Raw genomic sequence first — 19,457 nt, forward strand, 5'->3', positions numbered from 1 at the left:
CAATAAATTCTTACTGATTTAACCGCTGTTATCATCTTCTTGAATGATATAGTGAAAGCTAGCTGAAACATTGTAAAACACAAAATTGACGTAACGAAGTTAAATGATACGCTTGACTTAATATTTGTTCTCACCTATCTTATCTCATTTGTTATCTGCTTGCTTTAAAACTTGAAAATAAATGGAAAATTCATCCTCCTAGTTGCCATCAGAGACTAACACCAAACACTTCGCCCTATAACATTGAAACAATACTCAACAACCAAATTTCCTATTTAACCGTGAAACAACTTTTGTTTTGCCTTCCTTCCAATTAACACGACCGATATTTGTTGCTAATTCAATTGTCTGATCATTGTTCACAAACCAGTGAAAAAATAACTGCTATCATCCGATCACAAAACCGCTAGACCAGTGACAAAAATCACAGACTCGAGATCCGTTTCTTTGAGCAGGAAACCTGATTTGGCGGTCACTAACGAACGATCAAGCCACCAATAGGCAAAAAAAATTACTTATCAAGGGATGTAAATAAAACGTGGGTGGATGTTATAGTCATCCCCTCCAGCCGGCGGTCATCGCACAAGTCTGGCTTTCCACCTGTTCCTGAGTTCATCGCCACAACGGTCTGAGTCATATACACCTGAGATTTTTTTTTTCTGTCAGTGGATATTCATTGTAACCGGTTTTCCGTTACAACCAGACGTTGTGAAGTAACAATGGTCTGTACCACGATCGTGATGCTGCTGCGCTTGACTAACGAGTTGGATAAAAGTCCAGCTGACAGGCATAGGAAAAGGCTACCATTGTAACCTTTTAATTTTGGGAAGAGTTGCCTATCGCTTCATATCGTTCGAGTTGAAATGATACGACCAATGATGGTTTCCGCAGATAATTTTGGAGTTGGTGATATCCGTCTGATGTTTGTTTCCTATTCGGATCGGGAAGTGAAAATGACATTTACCTATTAATATTTTTGGTGATGTATGTCTGTGTAGTAAAGACAACAAGTTGCGTTTTCAAACTCTACTGTAAAATTCAAGCACCTTTGCATCTAGTTCTTAAACATTATTTTCTTTCTTCATGATATTATAAAAGGAATTCTGTTTTTATTCATTACTATGATTCATTTATAAGAGTCCTGATGATGTTTTCCGAATAGGAAAGTAAAAATCAGGGAAAAGAGACTGTGAAACTCATTTGAATTGATAGGGTTTCATAGAGACTCTCTCGATACTGCATTTTGAGTTCGGAACGTGCAAGAATCATTGTGGGAAAATAAGAGACAGTGCAAATGAAAAGTTGGAGCTAGAATAATTAAAATATATATATATTTTAGAATGCGATTAAATTAATTCGATTTCATATATATATACATATATAATATTTATTTTGAAAGTTTGTTAAAAGAATTCATTGTTCTCGAGGAATTAGCTATTATACCTTATTTATATTTACAGAGCTTTATATTCATATATTTCACAATAAATGCGCCGTGCCACTTTAACTTTCGACTAATCGAACAATAAATTCGAAAGAAAATCAATGTGACATCACAGATACTACAATATTAGATATCATGAATTATTTTGTTTTGTGGCTGTGACATTACTACTGAAAACTACATTTAATAACATAAATATTTAAAATAAATATGGCTACCAGAAGGAAAAATAATTATTAATAATGTAATTGTAAACTGGTCTTCTTGGGATTACAGTTGACTCCGGGATTATAGTTAATTTCAGTTAAATCGCTTAGATATAATTTCATATTTGTGATATTGTGAAATTTACATATTTTAAAGAAATATAATTTGAATTGTCTTGCTCCGCTTTTTATGTGCATAATACTTTCTAATGGAAAACAGTCCAATAACAACATCGTATTATTAAAAATTTAAATGATTTTTCTGTCTTATGAATTTCGCGGTATTGTCACTTCACTTAAATTAAAATAATCGGATTAATAAAATAATCGCATAAGCTAAAAAGACTAAAGCACAACTAGATATAGACAAAATTTTTCTTCTTTAACTTTCAGCAATGGGGGAAAAAAAAAAAACCGCGATCATATATTTGATGAAACAATGAAAGTATTTGAACCTTAGGACAACTATGTGATTTATTGTTGGAAACTAAGTAAAAATTTTTTTAAATACCTACAGAATTTAAAGAAAATACACATGACTATCAAATTGGTATCATAAAATGATCTTTAAAAAAAATTGAAACGATGTAAAATTTATTTTTATATGATAATAATTTTGAACGTTATCGCAGAAAAATGCCAAAATTCAGATTAATTGATTAAAATTCTAAATAAAATTTCAAAAAATTGTTCCGAAATGCCCATTTTCACCCACCAAGGTATAAATAAGCCATAATTTGGTAGCTATAGGTCAAATAGTGTGAGCTATTGAGCGTCAACTCTCTCTCTCTCTCTCTCTCACACACACACACACACACACACATACACTCACCTTTATTATTAGTAGATATTAGGGTTTTAAATTAACATAAGGAATTATGTTTACCGAATATATTCTTATAATAGATTAGATTTAAAATTGAATATATTATTAATCTTTTTATTTCATTTAATTTGATACATATAGTATATTTCATCTTGTATTTGCGGTGTTTTAAGAGTTATATCTGAGTAACACAAGAAACAATATTCTAGATATTTTATGACATTTATAACTTCAAGTATGTTAACGTCTTTAATTTATGAGCGAAGGTAACAAATTCTCTTTCACGCCCACAACGAATATTATTTTGAAATTTCTTAAAGATATGCAAATTGGAACTTTCGTGACTGCTAAAACAAAAGCAACGAAGGTCAAGTTCTGTTTATAAACTCTGGGCGTTTCTCTCGCTCCAAATTCTTCTGTTAAAAGATTGCCTCTTCTTCACAATACTCAAGGCTATACAAATAGAGCTCTTATTCCTTAAGCCTGATTTTCTATAAAATTAATTAATTCAAAAATGCCTTTGTGAAATGGGTGTTAACTTTGTGATTTTATTTCATAGCTGCATACGCAAGACATGACCTAAAGGAATAACCTGCAGAAAAATGGCATTTTGTTAAGTACTTTTTCAATTAAAAGGATTTCTAGAAAAAAAAGCAGCCCATCACTGAAGAATTCTTGGCTAATTTTTTTTTCTTTTTCTTCTAAAGAATATTAGAGGCAATAACGGTATTAGCGGCGAATAATTACGACATTGTTAAAATAAACTTTTACAATTTTTTTTACAATTTACTTTCTTTTTATTCTTCACTCTATATTTTTATTTTTAAACCATCTGCTGCAAATTTATGTAATTTAATGTTGTAAATATAGAATAAATAATTTTTTTAATTATTTATTTTTGAAAATAAAACTATTTATTTTAAAAAATAAATAGTTTAAAAAAATCTTTGAAGAAAATAAATAAATTTGGAAAACTGTATTTTTAATTAAAATCTTTAGAAAATAGTACTCTCTCTTTTTTTTCAAAACAGTTAGTACTATAGCAAATAAATCGTCCAGGCATTCGGACGAATTTTTCAAATAAATAAATAAAGGTTGAATATGATATTTACAGCAAGCTAATTTTTTTACAAAAAAAGTTATGCTCCTTGATAATAATAAATTAGTTTGTTATGATACGATTTAATAAGAGCTAAATAAGCAACTCTATTTTAATAAAATACATTTTATTAATGACTATTAAAATATTTAAAATTCATTTTTAAAAAGCCAACAAGTTCTTCAAAGATACAAGTGAAGCAAATATGCTCAATATAAATTTAATATTACTCTTTCATTTCGATAAATACTTTATCAGTCAAATGTTGTTGGCATTCATTTAATTTTTTATAAATTATTCATTCGTTGACTATTTATTTATCGAAGTATTTGTGTCCATTTCATTTTAACATAATATAATTTTGGAAGCTGAATGAACATTTTACAAAGAATTCATCTCCTTTTTATGTGAAAACGTAACGAGTGCAACAGGCTCTCTGTCACTTCGTTCATAAGTCGATAGCCTTTTTTTATTACCCTGAGCTCATCGTGCTGGAAATCTTGGAAACAAGTCTGATTCATTCTGCTTAATCCACAGATTTGAACAGCTGCGCGCTTGCAGTCGGCAGCTGATAAAATGGCTCGCTGGATCCTTGTGCAGTTTCCTGAATTCGAAGGCTGTAGACTATTTCCTCTTATTTTTATTCCAAACTTTGGAAGTCTGAAAATATAAATAAATTATACATGTTAAAATATCTAATTTTGCTTATAATATTCACTTTTATGCTATTGTTTCTAATATTTCTGAATAAATAATGACTTAATTTTATAATTACAAAAACGGCCTCTTTATTGACCGACTATTAAAGGAAAAAAATACAACTAATTACTGTAAATTTTCGTGTTTCAAGTACTCTGTTTGAACGTTATTTCAATTGTTTCGCCTTGATTAAGCTGTTTATCATATTTAAAAATAAAAACTAAAATTATTATTACAATAATATTCTTGCAGAATGCGATTTTTAAAAGTAGTTTAATAAAGAATATGATAATTTATTTTATTTATCGCATTGCGTTCTTCCTTAATTTCATAATTTTTAAATTTTAAGAAAATTGTATGCTTAGGAAGCATTTACATTTTTATATTTGTTTCTGTCCTATTTTATTTTGTATTCAATCGATTTTTTTTTCTTTTTGTATTTCTTTCTATCTACTTCTATTTTAGTAAAATAGAAATAATTCGTTGCAAAAAGAATTTCTTAATTTATTAATACAAAATTCAGTATTTTTAAGTATGCATGGAATTCAATTTCTGTACAAACATTTTCAAAGTACCTAAAAAACACGGAAATACTTTGAAAATGAAAGATGCAATCTTATAATAAAGCGGGAATGCTACAATAAAAATTTATATTTGCGTATTGAAATATTTCTCAGAAAGAACCTCAAAACGTAATATTTTTTTTTCTAAATTTGCTATTAAATTCATTGTCGTAAAATCATTCTGAAAATTATCCAAAGAAATTTGAAAATTTATTTCAAACTTTATTCAATGGTAGAGGGGTGAATATAATACGGAAAATTTCCATACATAAGCATAAAAGTATCTTTTAAAATGCATAGAATAATAATATTGTATAAAAGTCAGCTTAAAATCTTTCTATTTATTCTTACAAGTATTCCATTTTCTCATTTTGCCATAATAAATTTGAAAAAATTGTCCCTTTGAAAATATACAAGAGGAAAATCAGAATTCCATTTATGATATCAGAAACTCTTTCTCCATTTTATTTACAAATAAATACATTCTACAAAATCAGTAGAAAATTGAAATCAGTTTCTAAAAGCTGATTTCATCAAAATATGGAATATTTAGATGCTTTTATTATAAATGCTGTTTTCTATTCTTCTTTTAAAGTTGTTTCGTTGCCTTTTTCAAAAATAAAGTTTTCTATCTCACTGTGAAATCAATCAGATTCTCATATATAAAAATGATATTTTATTTTTATGGTTCCAGAATTATTTTGATTACTTGAGATCTTTAATTTGCCACTTTAATTTTCCTTCAAATTCCTTTCTTGATTTGCTGCCTTCTGAACTATTATATATCATACTCTCAAAATAAGCTTATTTACTTAGAATTTGATCTTAATAAAAAGTATACTGTTATTGCAAACTACCAAAAATAATTTTCATTCCGTTTTTACATTAAAATTCTATTTCATCACAAATAGCTTAATTTTTTAGGCATTATCAACAATGCCCAATATTTCCATGACTACCATATACATTTTTATATTAGTCGGCAACTTTAATTTTTTCCTTCATTGATTTTGTTGGCTAATGCTCATTTAGCCTATGTAGTAAAAATGTAATAGTTGTAAATCAATATGGGTAATTCACAAGAATCCTGGAATTATCTCCCCATTTTATTGGCTAATATATTGACCAGTATTCTGTCAAACATATTTTTGAAGAATATCCTCACTTTGTGGTTTGAGTTCATTACTTTCAGGTGCCTTTTATTATATTGTCACATATTCTTTATTACCAAGTTTTAAAAATATACATATCGTCCTGCTGTTTATAATTCTTATTATCATTTGCTTGGTTTTGTATTTCACGGTGTTTTATAAACCCTCTCTTCAGGTTTACTTAAACTCCTGATTTTTAATTCTTATTAAATTTCTTACCTGTAACCAAGTGTTTGGCGTAATGTCACCGGGTTAGATCCTTTGATTGTTACGATAATTTAGATGATATAATAATCAACATAAAGAATAAAATGTGATGTATCAGTTTGGAATAGTATCAAATTTGGAGGGATTGCAAGAAAGTGATTGCCAATTTAGTTGCATTCCATATGTTTTGTGATTGTATACAAAGATTTTTGATATTAAAATTTCTATCGCTGAAAATATTAGCGCACATTTTAAAAGCTGTTCTTTGCTTAAAAACAAAAGCTGTTAATGTGCTGCTGCTATATTTTTTCTTGCACTTGAAATATCTGCAAAACTCATTTTCATCGATTTAGAAGAGGAAAAAAAATCAGCTTTTAAGGCTTCGTATATGAAACGACCAACTAAACTTTTTCCATTTTCTAAAACAATTCTTTCTTTATTATAGCGAAAGCAAATTTTAAACATCTAAAAAATATTTTTTAAAAAAAAGACATGCGCCTTGCCAAATCATAACAGAATTCACATTTCCGAAAGAGCATGGCTCTTTTCCAGAAAAAAAATATTGTGGAGAACAACCATGAAACAATAAAGTTTACGATTTTTTATTCCGTGAAAAAATTCCATGCATTTTAATACGTAATTTCTTCGTTGCTTAGCTCAAGGCTCGTTACCCATTTGAATTGGATTTCATGGGGCCCAGCCATTCGTCTGAACAAATAAAATGCGTCTTCCAGCGTTGACTAAAAGTGCGTAAGTGCCCAGATCCGTAGGAATACTCCTATTATGTATATTTTTGCGAAGAAATAAAAAACGTAATGCCTGAGCAGGAAGATTTTTCCTCTCATTCATGTTTTAGTTTTGATATGCGCGATTCACATTTTCTAGCGTTTTATAAGGTGGTGTGTTTACCATTTACTTTGATCTAATCTGGATTTATGTCGGTGACATGGTAACTTGTTAGATTCAAATTTTAGATAAACACATCCATTTTTTCTATGAATATTTAATTAGTTTTTTTTTATTTAAAACTCAAAAGAGGAAGAGGGATTGAGATTTTATCTGTATTCGCTTAAGCTTTAGATGAAATTTTTCTCATGGATGTAAACATGCATATTGATATTATGTAGAAATTTAATATATTTTTAAAATTATCCTACAGGTTGTTAAATAAATCGATATAATAATAACAATTTGTATTTTTTACGCAACGTAATTTTAAACAACTAAATTTGCATTTTAAATAATAAAAAAAGGACATGCAATCCTAATTTAGAGTTTAATTTATTGAAATAATGTTTTTCTAATATGTTAAGGCGCAGAATCCAAAAATGAATGAATAGTTTATTAAAGCCTATTTTTAACTAAACCAAATGTTCGCATGACCAAGTATATGTTAAATCTGTCGTTAGTAATGAGTAGCAAATATAGTCTGTCGTTAGTAAATGAGTTACAATGGTGAAAGGGGGACGTAAAAATGTAAATACAAATGTTGTAAAGGGAATAACAACTCAGTAATCTGGTAACTAGTTATAGAATTTAGAACTAACTTAAAAATATAAAGCTTGCAAAGCAACCGTTTTGGGAAGAAAAAAAAAGAGAGAGAGAGAGTATTTGAATATTTTTATCATTACAAATTTTGCTCACAGAGTTATCGCTCACCATTATAGTTTGTAATAGGAAATTTCAAATCTATGAAATGGTAATTAGTTCCCATGTTCTATTTAATTCTGAAATTTTTACATCGTTATTGATGTTTTTGAGATTTCAGGATTTTTTTATGTATGTGAATATATGCATTTATTTTTGTGAAGTTGCAATTATTGGATGTTTTCTGGGACATAATTTATTTCAATGAACATTTTGTCCACTTAATTTTAAGGTTGTGTAAAGATGTTTTCCTGTTTGCGTTTATTTTATTTTATTTTTTTTTAAAATCTGTGCCATATTCCTTACCATTTCATTGCACGAAGTTTTGTCCTCTATTGTAGCGTCATGATACTAATCTATGATACTAGGACCTTCATTTTTTTTTTATTTCTTTTTCCTTTGCCTTGATGCTTCGGACTGAAATGATTTACACAAGCCTCTTAATGGCCACTACACACGGTCACAGACCATCATGGAAATGCATGCGAAATAGACATTCATCTGCTGTCTCGACATTTTCATAGTTTCATTTGGTTTACAATTGTCGAGTTCAAACAAGGGTTCTTAAAGTATGGGTATTGGCACCGAATAGAGTCATGCTAGGGACACCCACCGAGGACATGAAAATTCTACCATCGCTTACATAAGTGTGTGTGTGTGTGTGTGTGTGTGTGTGTGTGTGTGTGTGTGTGTGTGTGTGTGTGTGTGTGTGTGTTCTGTCATTCAATATTCCATGCTACTAATTGGGACACGGTGACCTAGTCCTTAAAATCTTAGCTGTAGGACTGGAGGGTTCACTACCAAAAATCAGTTCCACCAAAGAATCGCTATGTGAGCAGGTAGTGCGCATATGTAACCCCTCGGAGCAACATAGATACCTTTCTGTTAGTGTGAAGAAAAATTTCGAGATTATATGATTATGGTGTCTTTCTCGTCATCTGGCCACGATTCAGAATTACGAAGTCAACTTCAAAATAATTCTTGTGTTGTTTCATTATTGGATGTAAATAAAATAATAACTTCTGTTAAATTGGGATCAAAATAATTATGCTGGTCATTCTAAAAAAAACAAAAAAACAATAGCAGATCGTATTTGACCTCAGATTTCTATCAAACAATTTTTATTTACTGTTAATGTTGGGTATTTTTTATTCTTTTTTCTTACTATTTTGAGGGTGCACAAATCTCATTTACATTATTTTTTTATTAGTACAGTGTTTTGGAAATGGCTGCGTGTGTTCTTAGAAATGAGTAATGCTACAAAAAATATTTTTCAGACAAAATAATATTAAAATGCAATTTTTTTTATAATATTATCGACGTGCCTTTTTTCTACTAAAGGAAACTATTATGTATGAAAGTAAATTAGCTTCTGACAAACTAACCAGAACCAAACCAGAATCAAATAATACTAAACATGAAGAAGTGAAAAAAAATTAAAGCTAAGGCGAGCCTTAGGTGGGAGGAGGCAAGAAAAAAAAATGGAGCCCCGCACAGTTAATCATTTACCAAACTTGGGCTACATCCAGACCAACCGAGCTACCACCAAATTTAATTTTAGGAAATTTTCATTTTCTCTTCTCAATATTTCGCATAGCTATATTGCAATGAATGTGTTTTGAAACTTTTAAAGTCTGTTCAATAAGTAGCTCCAGTATGTGTTTATCCTAATTACTGATTCAATCTCTTTCCCTCTTCATTTTTTAGTATTTTTTCAATGAATTTCCAGTGTGAAAAAAGTAGCCAAAAAAGCTGAAAAATAAAAGAAATTTGAAAATAATTGCTGAGAAGGCTTCTGCCTAATGGACAAACCACCATCATATTCTGAAAAGTATATTGAAAAGGGAAATTTAGATTAGTTTAATTAAATTAAACATTTTATTTTAAAGCAGCACGAGGCTGATTTTGCTATGGATCTCTTCATTTTAAATCGTGCACATATGATGAGATCCACTCGTGAACTTACACCCTCTTCCTCATGAGATGGATTACTCCTGCACCATAAAATTAAAATGAAGCATTCTAATAATTGATATTATCTGACTTATGATATTATCTGACCTATACGTACTGAACAAACACTGATTGACTCATCATGTCTGACCTATCAAATCTATAAGGCTCACGACACAATTTTTTCTTTATAGTCACTTAAGATGTAGCAGTAGTTAGACGATCGCCTTTCTTTATTATGCGTGACTAATTAACGAAGAAAAACCACTCATTATAATCCATTCATAATGCCTTCATACGATCCCGCAGGTCCCCAAATCTGGCCTCTCATCCGGTTTTGAACTCCCAGAAAATAATTTATCTGGCTTCTTCGTCTTGACCTTACATGAACTTTTTGTCCAAGATGATCCTACGTTTCGCTTGGAGCGGTGCCGCCGCTTCTTCTGGGAACCCGTCAAAAAGCCAGTGTGGGGTTCAGTATAGAAGTGGGTAGTTGCTGCGCTTACCTGCTGATCCTGTGACCTCCAGAAAAAGCCTACGTAATCTTCCTTGCCGCGACAACCTGTCACTGTTGAAATGAAAGGGAGAGAGAGAGAGAGAGAGAGAGGAAAAAGAATTGCGTATAATTAAGGATTTATGTCCCAACTAGAAGTAGAGAGTGTTATGAGCACACTTGGGGAGCATTATTTCATAAATTTTTGTTCGTTGCGCAGTGTGTAATTAAAAATAGTGCAATGGCACTGTTATGTAATGAAGATTTAGGGCTACACGCTGCTGCCTACTGAGCTTTATAAGGGTTGCGGAAATTCATTATCGCTTTCTAATTTAAATGACTGATGCAGATTCATTATTCCAGTTTCGTAGTTTCTTTCCTTTTTGTTAGGGGTCCGATTTAGTGGCGCTTTATGAAAATCACTTTGATAAATATACGGGTAAAAAAAAATTATTTGGTACAAACTTCTTTTAATGAGAATAACTGCAGTGGTCTTAATTCATGAAACTTCTTAATAACGAGGATTATATTCAAAGAGAATAGGTCTTTGATTACGAAACTTAATGAAGTTGCCAATCAAAGTGATATAGTTTTTTTGGTATAAATTTTATTCAACAAATGTATGTTTTTTAAAAATTGTTGAAGTTTATATACTTAAAAAAAATAAAATATCTATCCACCTTAGAGGTGGTACTATCTAATCTTTAAGTCAAAAGATTTCGAAATTCTATATGCGATTACATTATGAAGATCCATCGTGTATATAGACCTGGGGATGGTAAATATGCCCTCAAGTGTCACCAGTCCACTTCTGGTATTCATGGGATGTTGATTAAGGTTTTGTCCTTACTTGGAAACAAGACGTCGGAAGGTTTAAAGTCTTGCAAGCTATATATATCTTGCTGCACAAAGAATAGCTAGCAATCGCCGTAGCTCAGTTAGAAGAACATCTCATTTCTGATTGGTTGGTTCATGGTTTGAATCCCATCCTCGATGTTTTATCCAAACATTAGAATTCTTTTATTTAAAATATTATTTATTCTTTATATAAGATCTGGAAGGTTCTGGATCTTTCTTAAATATTCAAACTGGATTGTTCTCGAACTTTCTATACATGTGTAAAAGCTGAGTCCCATCAGTGATGGGTAAGTTCTCAGTCTCGTGCTCTTGTTGAGTTGCTTCGTTCTAATAAATCTAATTGGTTGTTTAAACTAATGACGTGGTTCTTTACATCTTCGTGACAATATATTTCTTACTAATTTTTTTTAACGACAATATTTGCTTCAATAAGACATATTACTTTATTTTATATATTTTTTCTTTTTTTCTTGTCAAAATTTTTCTATTAGTTTTAAAATTAAAACAAAAACATTAAAAAGTCAAATACTGTTATGATTAAATTTCGATATAAAATGTTTCTCCGAAACGGAAAGAACTAAATGAATCTTTACATTGGAATGCGATTCTTTCGCAACTATCATAATTGCTGAAACTTTTGAATAACCAGTAATTATCCACATTTGGTAATTTATGTAAAAAAAAAGAAAGAAATCAAACCGATTCCGATGTACAAATCAGTACGTGTTGCAATACGGCATGGACAAAATGAAAGAAACGTCTCTAATGAATTATGTGATCTTTCTACTGAAGGAATTCCTCTTTCTGCTTCATTATAAGTTTCCAGAAAGATTTTTCTGTGCTTGTTTCTCTCCTTTTTATTTCTCTTATATGCCTTACATCAAACGGGAAAAATTTTCCTTCTGATCTTGATAAGACGTTCTTTGCTATGAATCTCTCTTTTAAGGAAATACCGATTTCTATAAAAAGTGGTTTAAGTTATTTATTCCAAACGATTTCGACAGAATTTAGTTTATTTTCCTGAAAATTTAAGAGTAAACATTTATTCCATGATATGCGATTTCCTTTGATGATGGTAATTATTAAAGGATAAAAACGTCAACTGTCGTTACCAAAAATGGAAATCAAATTGTTAGCAAATGATGCTTGTAATCTTTTGATTTGGGATTCGTTGAAGTTTTTCATTAAAAAATAATTAATATTCTTTGTTTGTTTAAAATAATATCTGTTTAAAGATGTATTGAAATATTTTCATATTTCCTATGTTGCTAGAAAATTTTACTTTTTTAGTGATTTAATTTCTTCTTTAATGATTAGAGATTATAAATTCAAAACAGAAGCTTTTGATTTGACGAATTCCAAAGAGCGGTCTCTGTATGCGACTCATATTACTTGCCTGGTGTGGAAGTTTACAAAGTGTACCACTGGATCAGATGTTCATAACTCAAAATTACAAGGCTTATTCTACAATTACAATGTATATTTCTAAAATGATGCTTTAATTTACGAATCAAAATGAATTCATTTAATACCATATTTACGTATATCAAGCAACTAACTTCGTATTCTTATGCTTCCTGATCGTATGCTGTATATTCGTATTCTTATGCTGTCTTAGGATCTTCATGCTCTATTTCCATCTTAATGCATATTGAATTCCGAATTTACATTTCGCATTAATTGTGTTCATAGAATCTGCTCCTAATTAATATTTTATATTAAAATGTGTCCTAAAAGCGCGAGCCAAAATTATCTGTATAAATTTTGCATATCATGGTAAACAGAACATGTATATTACTTCGAAATATGCAGGATTAATTAAAAGCATAATAAAGATTTCTGATGACTTAAAATGTATTTGCAAAATTAAAATGAGTATCTTTCAAGTTAATTAAACAGAATTCACTGAATTCTTATCATTTAATATTTTTTTCTGTATCAAAATGAGAATAAGATTCTATAAATATTTCTTCTTAGATATTAAAAATGCACAAATTCTTTATGGCACTAATTAATGTAATAATTACTAATGAACGGTAATTATTAAAGCACTGGATTTAATTTAGGTCTCGTAATATTTTATCCTTTTTTTATTATTTTTTATTTTTTTTATTTTAACGGTAAACTATTCATAGATGATATTTCTCCTTGTGCATTATCTATTTGAGTAAAATCGTTATTGATGACATGCTAGAACCTACAATAAAGTGATTAGCTAATAATAATCCTCCCCTTAGGACGATTTGATTCTTCAAAGCATTTCTTCTAGCATTTTTATGAAAATTTAAGGCAACGTTCGTGAATGAAATATTATTCTATCGTTTCAGGAAACGTATTAGTTAATTAAGAATTTTTTTAGGAAAATGTCGTTCCCCCCTTTTTTTCAAAAAAAAAAAAAATGCTAGAAGATTTTGCCCTCTTTCTTTTTTTTTATAAAATTATTTTTTAATCTTAAGTATTTTTCCCTCCAACAATACTTTGTTCTCCGTAAAAAACCTATTCTTAAGAAGCCAACTCATAAATACCTCGATTCATTATAGATATTCTCTTTCTGAATTTTTAAAAAGTTCATATATTAATGCTACGATTCTTTTTTCCCCCCTAAGCATGCAAGTCCAAAACAATTGACCCGCAGTAAACTTTGACGTCATAAAAGCTTAAAGTAATCCAATCTTTAAAACCTGCTGCGACTTCTGCTATAAATTGGCGCCTTTATTGTCGGAATCGCACAGTGTAGATATTGTGTCAAAGAAAAACCACCAATGCACGTCTTTCATTCAGTTTTATTTGATAAAAACTATAATATATGAGATATTGACATAAAAGAGACCTTTATAAATAAAATAATGGAAGAAAATTGAAAAATTGAATTGGACGATCTTTTGTGGCTCTAAATTATTTCAATTGTTCTAAAGTGTCCTGATCTTGACATTTGCCTTTTTCTTTTGATGCTTTACGGATGTAAATTGAAGTTTATTGCATGTATTTTTTTTCTGCAGCTTTAGAGATGAATTATGTAATTGATAGTTTTTATTGTTTGGCAAATTATTGATTTCGTCTGAATATAATTAAAAACCCGTATTAAAACAGAATATTGTCTTTTACGATACAAAATGCTTTTCATTCTTTCAACTGATAAATGCGTGTTAATTCTTTCAACTGATTAAGTACATGTGGTATATGCTTACGAAAATTTTTGAAATAAATTGTATTTTTATATTATTGTGTGTCGGATATGTTACATTTTTTTTAACCCTATGTTTTGTTTAAAAGGTTATAATGATTACTGACGATACATTTTTGTGTTGATGCTTTTAGAAAAATATTTTGGTAAATACACTCTCATGGAAAAAAAATGGAATTGAATTAGAATCTTTTATTTTTGTTTCTCGCAAAGGTAATACTAAATTTTTTTTGTAAAGATTCTGATGATCGCCGACAATAATAATGTTTGCTTTACTTTGAAACCTTTAGAAAAATATTTTGGCGACAGTAATAAAAAATTATGTTCATTTAATACAAGTGTACAAAAAATTAATTATTAAAGCATTAATAAAATAAGCTCTTATATGCACAGACGCTTAGAGTTTTTAATAACGTTTTACAAAGTATCAAATGATAGCTTCAAAATACGCGAATTATAAACTTCTTAATTTTATTTTATAATATTCACTACATTGATATTAATGCTATGGAAGATTGAATGCAATTATACAATAGGAAATTAACTCCAAATATATTATTATCAAAAAATATACTGAAAAAAATCTAATGAAACATATTTTCAAAATTATTATTACATTAAACATAATCTATTATATAAAAAATTGCAGCTAGTTGAATTTTCCTCAGTAAATTACACATGTTTTTGTGCACTTACCATTAATGAAATAATAATAAATGGTGGTTAATTCTCCATTGCTGTATCCCGTTTTACTAGATTTTTTTTTCATTAAATCTTTTAATAAACAAATTAAGTCACATTATTTACCGATTAAAACAATGCAAAATAATTAATGTAATAATTTCAGAAAAGGAAATTACATCTATTACGAGACGAAAAATCATTCATCTTATGAGACTTGATTTCTATAAACTTGCTCTTTTGGCGTTATGATAAAATTGATAGTTAATCCACATTATATATGACATCGCGTTTATTATATAATCGAAATATGTACTTTACCTGCTCTGTGATATGACATAATGTTTTTGCCAGCTATATTTACAATAGATAACAAATTTATTTTGCTTGGAAATATAATTGGTAGAAAATGCAATTGGAATTGTTGTAATATATTCAACAATATGGACAATATGGACAATATTCAACAATATGGACAATTCTAATATATTATTATATTTCTAAGGACAATTGAAATGTTGATATATTTAGCGATTTGCTCAGTGCTAAAAACAACAACAAAAAAATCAGCCTTGAGTTTAACTATTACATATAATGTAGAAACAATGAATGAATACAATATATGATATACACTGTGGATGAATGAATTATTCTGCTTTGTTTCTCAATAGAGATTTGCCCCCTTTTAACAAATCCTTAGATAACGTAAATTAACAGAAACTGGATGATTACTTGTAGCATGTTTTTCCCATAATTAGTTGCAATTAAAGCTCGGAAACGGTTCGTGTATTTTTCACACATGATTTGAACTGAAAGTGAAACCTAAACATAAACCACTTATCTCAGTATTTGCTTCCGTCTCTGACGTTATCATCAGACGTAGAAAAAAAGACCAAACCGTCTTTGTATTCTTTTTGTTTTTCCCCCTCTTTACGAGTCTCGTTTCAGATATTATAATCGCTCGTTTCTTTTCCAGATTTATTTTATTTTGTTTTTTCTGATTATTTTTGTTTCTTCAAACTTTGGACTTATTCTTTTATATTTTTTTATATTTTTTGTTTATATTTTTTATTCTTTTATTTTTTTAGGAATAAAATTCTACTCGACCATTTTTCTTTCATGCTGTTATCTTCGGTCCTAGTGTAAGTTTTGTTGTTTAACTCATTCTTTAATATTTCGATTTTGCTGTTTTTCAGCAATGGTTTATTTTATTTTTATAGAAAAAAATTCATATATATTATATCTTTCATTTTCTTATCTCTGATGCGTATTTAGTTCCCGTTTGGTACGTTTAAAGATTTCTGTGTTTACTAAAATTAACTATATATGTTAAAAAGGTTTGCTTTTGAATCTTAACTTGGACTCTTCTTAGATATTGAGGAATGGATTAAGACAGACACAATTTATGAGCTTTTGACCATTATCGATATTAATGTAGCAGCTTTGTAGTTAGTGTCTTAGTATCTTTGTAGTTAGTGGTCAACATAAATTTCACAAACACTATTTTGGGTGGGGAGGGAGGTCAACACAAAGAAAAGCGATTGTCAATTACTTCCCAGTTTTGCAGCCAAATATTCTGGAAAGAACAGGAGAGTGGAAACGCAGCGAAAAAATTCTAATCTAATATGACAGCTTAGAAGGAATATCCATGTCCTTTGAGTCAGTCTTAGGAAGCATCTTAGACACATAGACTTAGTGTATCAATGTCATTTTTTTAAAGGCAAATATGAGAAGGGAGCGAAAAGATAATACAATCATGCTTTTGGCGTCGTCAACACTAAATCATAAGTAACGACTTGGAGCAGAAAAAAAACATATTATGCCCATGATACCACTTACCTTGCTACACTACCGTATTCCATGTCATTTGCCTAGGTAATGGCACTATCAAACTTTTACGGATAATATAAGTGATCAATATTCAAGGGGATTTTCAAACCAAACTGTCATTATTTAGTAAAAATTTGACAGTATTTTTCTAGTAATACAAAATGGAAAGTTTTGTGAAACGATGTTTTCAGCCTTAAATCCATTTTTCGTGGGAATTATTTAGCTAGTAGCAAAATTCGGCTTTATTCGCAACATTTTATTGAAATTTTTGATAAATGTGAATTTTTTGATAAGAAATTCAGATTATCAATTTTTTTTTCTGGACAAGAAATGTAAAATGGGACTGTCCCGTCTAACTTGGCTTGATTCATATTTAACCCCAAAGAGCATAAATTGAGCCTTATGTTCTACATTTGTAACTTATTAATATTTGTCTCAACAGTAATATATGTTGTTGTTTGTAATGGCACTTGCCATGGACAAGCTCGCTGACGAAGCCAGCGACTTTAAGCCAAGGGAGCGTCTTTTGTTTTAGTAGCGCCAACTAGGGCCAAGAGTACGTTTTAGCTACTCACGCATCACACTCGCTAGCACAACCTCTTTTTACAGGGGGGCACAATAATATATGTTACGACATGAAATATAACATTTTACGTGTTGAAATATATATATCATTTACTGTGCAATTCATCTTTTATTATAGCCGAAAATGCACAATCAGTTATTTTTTTCCTTCGTTTATAGTGTGGTTTTGTGGCTGCTCTAACTTCAGATGCTATCCACTTTTGATTTTACTAACTAAGCATGAAGTGACAATCTGTGTTTACACAACCATTCAATAAATAATGTGTTTCAATGCCATGAATACACAGAAATATATTTCTCTGGATATATCTGACATTTATTTGAAAAGTCATTTTCTATAAACAACACAGTTTATGACCTTTGCCTGTCATAATTCTCTTGTCCATAAATTTTAAGTCTCGATTTTTATACGATATAGATCAGGATTCAAGTGCCATTTTAAATACGTAGTTTAGTTTCAGAAAGAGACTTTTTTTTTTATCACCAGCTGTCAAAGGTTGTTTTTTTAAATTCATAATTCTTATATACTTCTTTTTAATATCAGGCAGATGAATAATTTTTTTTAATTGGTTTCTTACTTCACTTACTTTTTTTTTCATAAAAATTTCCATGGATTTATCTGCAAACCAAAACTTTATCGTCTTATCCCTCTAGAATTTACATCTATGAGCTGCAAAATAAAATAATCCCGTAACATATTAATTAATGTCTGATTAAAAATACTTAAATATGTTTTTGAAAAAAGAATTTCGAAATGTATTTGAATTTGAATGATTTTTCTTTATGATTTTGTTTAATAATATTAAAGAATATTTCAGAAGAGTTTCAATAACATTGTTTTAATTTTTAATCGGAATTCATAGTTTGAAAATAATTCTCTGTTACTTGCTCCTGGAAATAAGCAAGGCCTAAAAGAAAAGTTTCCCGCATTCTTCTCAAATCAGCTCTATCCAAAAAAATGAAACCGATATTTTCTGAATTATGAATAATATTAATATATAATTAAATACAGATAAATAATATACTGGCTTTTGCATATAAAATGAATGAAAATATAAACCTTATTTAAATATTCTGTAGAAATAAATATATATGCAGTTTGTAATTGTGAAAAAATAACCCAGTTCTAGTGCTCATTTTAGAAAAGAATGAAAGACTTGGGGTTATTTTTAAAGGAATAATGTGCATAGTTAACTTATAAAAGCAAGCAAAACCAAATCAGTGAGCGTTATAGTTGACTACTGAATAGGTTATTTTCCAAAATCATATCACGATCACAATATCAGGATCACAATAACTTTTTAAAATACTCTCCAAAGAAAAAGGTGCATACATTTTTAAATTTGGGGTTATTGCTCTAACAAACAAAAAGTATCGAGTTTCTTCAAATTACATTACCATCTGTATGCTAAACGGTTTGCGCAGGTGAATTACTGTTTAAATTTGCAGACAACGCACGCTCTGATTCTGTTTTCTTTCTTTTTTTTATGCCAGGAAATTCTTCCTGTAAATGACGATTTCTTTGTTCTTCCACTCTAGGTGTGGCAACGCTAATGCGTTAAAAAAACAATGAATAAAATACTAGAAGGAACGTTAAAACTAACAAAACCTTTTTTACCTATCATAGGATTTTTTTTTTCATTCATTCATTCATTATTATTTTATTTTTTCATCTTTTTCATGGCTCATAGACCTGACTAGAGATTCTTGATAATGACTGTGTCTATGCTTCACTGGTTGTCTACGAGGTGAATGATTCAGTTGATTTTTCACTCCTCTTATTGGAGTACTGTTAAGTAGTTGGTTAATGGACACTTTTTGTTCTGTTTCGTTTCCATGTAACTTTTTCACATGTGGTCTTTAAGTTGTTGATGACTGAGACCGTGAGAAACGAGGAGTGTGATGTATACTATGCTTTTACTGTCGTTTTATTTAACAGGTAATGTGAAAGGTTGTTCGGTCCTTTACCTCGTAGTGTGGATAAGGAACCTATGTCTGTTGGAATAATATGCTGTTTGTTTATTTTTTAAA

General features: G+C 29.5%; 1 protein-coding gene across 8 annotated transcripts in view; it reads left to right on the forward strand.

Moving 5' to 3' along the window:
* LOC129991030 (semaphorin-1A-like) overlaps positions 1–19,457 on the forward strand; it is a 631,522-nt gene that overhangs the window by 91,038 nt on the left and 521,027 nt on the right. For 7 of the 8 annotated variants that reach the window (XM_056098199.1, XM_056098198.1, XM_056098197.1 and 4 more), the window contains one exon: positions 16,100–16,153. The exons of the other annotated variant lie outside the window; for it this stretch is intronic. The gene's annotated coding sequence lies outside the window, so the exon portion shown is untranslated. The remainder of the gene's footprint in view (positions 1–16,099; positions 16,154–19,457) is intronic. 8 annotated transcript variants of the gene reach the window in all.

Source organism: Argiope bruennichi, chromosome 2 (genome assembly GCF_947563725.1).
Source record: "Argiope bruennichi chromosome 2, qqArgBrue1.1, whole genome shotgun sequence".
Classification (NCBI taxonomy): domain Eukaryota; kingdom Metazoa; phylum Arthropoda; class Arachnida; order Araneae; family Araneidae; genus Argiope; species Argiope bruennichi.